The sequence below is a fragment of the Osmerus eperlanus genome, unplaced genomic scaffold, assembly GCF_963692335.1.
Source record: "Osmerus eperlanus unplaced genomic scaffold, fOsmEpe2.1 SCAFFOLD_253, whole genome shotgun sequence".
In the NCBI taxonomy this organism is placed as follows: Eukaryota; Metazoa; Chordata; class Actinopteri; order Osmeriformes; family Osmeridae; genus Osmerus; species Osmerus eperlanus.
The window spans coordinates 32,501-35,756 of NW_026911376.1; positions in this window are offsets into that span (position 1 = coordinate 32,501).

A 3,256-nucleotide genomic window follows, 5' to 3' on the forward strand; every position below is an offset into this window, starting at 1 on the left:
AAACACGCCACCTACCGGCCGCTCGCGGGTGCCCGGGGTCGGGGTATGGGTCTAGCCTGTGCCGGGGCTTCAAATATGGAAAAAAAAAAAATTCAAAAAAAGCGCCCCCAACCGGCCGTTACGGTATACGGGGGGCCCCCCCGGGAAGTGCCGTGGTCGGGGTATGGCTCAGGGACTCGCTGGAGCTTCAGAACGGCCAAAAAAAAAAAATGACCCAAAACACGCCACCTACCGGCCGCTCGCGGGTGCCCGGGGTCGGGGTATGGGTCTAGCCTGTGCCGGGGCTTCAAATATGGAAAAAAAAAAAATTTCAAAAAAGGGCCCCCATCGGCCCCCCGGGTGGTGCCGGGGTCGGGGGGCATGATTCTGGGGCGCCCCGGAGCCAAGTAGGCGCCTGGAGGAAAGCGAAAAAAAACTTTAACTTTTTTTGACCACCAGGGGTGGGGGGGTCTCGTGCCCCATCGGGTGCCCGCCCCGAGTGCCTCTCATGGCGGATACGTTTTCACCCGCGAGCGGGAGACACATGTGGTGCACATGGTTCATTGGGCTTGTGTGGTATGGGCAAAACCACTGTAAAGTCATACTGCCATTGACTTCCATTCATTTTCCCAGGATGACTTATATACTCTATGGTAGCTGTCTGGTGGACTGGGGGTCGCGACAATGTTACGCTTGTAAATCAGAAGCTGGGAAATGCATTGGGAAGCTGGGAAAACCGTTTTTCGAGCTCATTTTCGGTTCCGCCGAACGGATTTTGATCAAAATAGGCTCATTCGAAAGGTATTAACCGGGGGCACACGGAAAACCGGGACTTATAACGCGCACGTGCGCGTGCGCGAAACCGGAAGCGAAAGAAAACTTCAAACGGAGCTACAACCGTGAACGGAGCTGAAACCGGCGAAAAATTTCAACGCACGCCGTCGCGCCCCACTCCAACTTAAATAACAAAACTGTCCCTATCGAAATCGGTTGGATAAAACGGAAACGGGAAGCGAAAGAAAACGTTAAACGTCTACACCGAAATGGCCATAGTCAGTTCCAATGAAAAAACAACTCTCACGTGTGTGCCCCACTCTAAAGCAGTGTATAAAACTATCCCCAGCGAAATCAGAGCTACACAACGAAAACGGGAAGCCAAACAAAACTTTAAACAGAGCTACCGAATTGGATATCATCAATCCTGGGAAAATAACCACACACACCGCTGCCCCCCGTGCCAACTTGAATTTAGAAACCGTCCCCAGCGAAATCCCACGTTCGGGCGCAAAACTGCACGTTTGGAGCCACATTTTGTCTGAAGCTGGAAACCTGCATTCAAAGCTGGGAAAAGGTGCTCATTGACAGGCATCTCCACTTCGGGACCTCGTAGCACCTTCACCCGGGTGGCGTTGGAAAGGTCTGGGCGAGGGGGACACGGGGAGGTCAGGCTCGCCACGCGCACGCGCTTCCCCGCGAAACGGGAGCCCAAACAAAACTTTAAACGGACCCACCGAATTGGGGATCATCAATCCTGGGAAAATAACCACACACACCGCTGCCCCCCGTGCCAACTTGAATTTAGAAACCGTCCCCAGCGAAATCCCACGTTCGGGCGCAAAACTGCACGTTTGGAGCCACATTTTGTCTGAAGCTGGAAACCTGCATTCAAAGCTGGGAAAAGGTGCTCATTGACAGGCATCTCCACTTCGGGACCTCGTAGCACCTTCACCCGGGTGGCGTTGGAAAGGTCTGGGCGAGGGGAACACGGGAGGTCAGGCTCGCCACGCGCACGCGCTTCCTCGCGAAACGGGAGCCCAAACAAAACTTTAAACGGACCCACCGAATTGGGGATCATCAATCCTGGGAAAATAACCACACACACCGCTGCCCCCCGTGCCAACTTGAATTAGAAACCGTCCCCAGCGAAATCCCACGTTCGGGCGCAAAACTGCACGTTGGAGCCACATTTGTCTGAAGCTGGAAACCTGCATTCAAAGCTGGGAAAAGGTGCTCATTGACAGGCATCTCCACTTCGGGACCTCGTAGCACCTTCACCCGGGTGGCGTTGGAAAGGTCTGGCGAGGGGGACACGGGGAGGTCAGGCTCGCCACGCGCACGCGCTTCCCCGCGAAACGGGAGCCCAAACAAAACTTTAAACGGACCCACCGAATTGGGGATCATCAATCCTGGGAAAATAACCACACACACCGCTGCCCCCCCGTGCCAACTTGAATTTAGAAACCGTCCCCAGCGAAATCCCACGTTCGGGCGCAAAACTGCACGTTTGGAGCCACATTTTGTCTGAAGCTGGAAACCTGCATTCAAAGCTGGGAAAAGGTGCTCATTGACAGGCATCTCCACTTCGGGACCTCGTAGCACCTTCACCCGGGTGGCGTTGGAAAGGTCTGGGCGAGGGGGACACGGGGAGGTCAGGCTCGCCACGCGCACGCGCTTCCCCGCGAAACGGGAGCCCAAACAAAACTTTAAACGGACCCACCGAATTGGGGATCATCAATCCTGGGAAAATAACCACACACACCGCTGCCCCCCGTGCCAACTTGAATTTAGAAACCGTCCCCAGCGAAATCCCACGTTCGGGCGCAAAACTGCACGTTTGGAGCCACATTTTGTCTGAAGCTGGAAACCTGCATTCAAAGCTGGGAAAAGGTGCTCATTGACAGGCATCTCCACTTCGGGACCTCGTAGCACCTTCACCCGGGTGGCGTTGGAAAGGTCTGGGCGAGGGGAACACGGGGAGGTCAGGCTCGCCACGCGCACGCGCTTCCTCGCGAAACGGGAGCCCAAACAAAACTTTAAACGGACCCACCGAGCTGGGGACGGCTTTTTCCGGGAGATAACCGCGCACACCGCTGCCCCCCGTCCCAACTTGAATTTAGAAACCGTCCCCAGCGAAATCCCACGTTCGGGCGCAAAACTGCACGTTTGGAGCCACATTTTGTCTGAAGCTGGAAACCTGCATTCAAAGCTGGGAAAAGGTGCTCATTGACAGGCATCTCCACTTCGGGACCTCGTAGCACCTTCACCCGGGTGGCGTTGGAAAGGTCTGGGCGAGGGGGACACGGGGAGGTCAGGCTCGCCACGCGCACGCGCTTCCCCGCGAAACGGGAGCCCAAACAAAACTTTAAACGGACCCACCGAATTGGGGATCATCAATCCTGGGAAAATAACCACACACACCGCTGCCCCCCGTGCCAACTTGAATTTAGAAACCGTCCCCAGCGAAATCCCACGTTCGGGCGCAAAACTGCACGTTTGG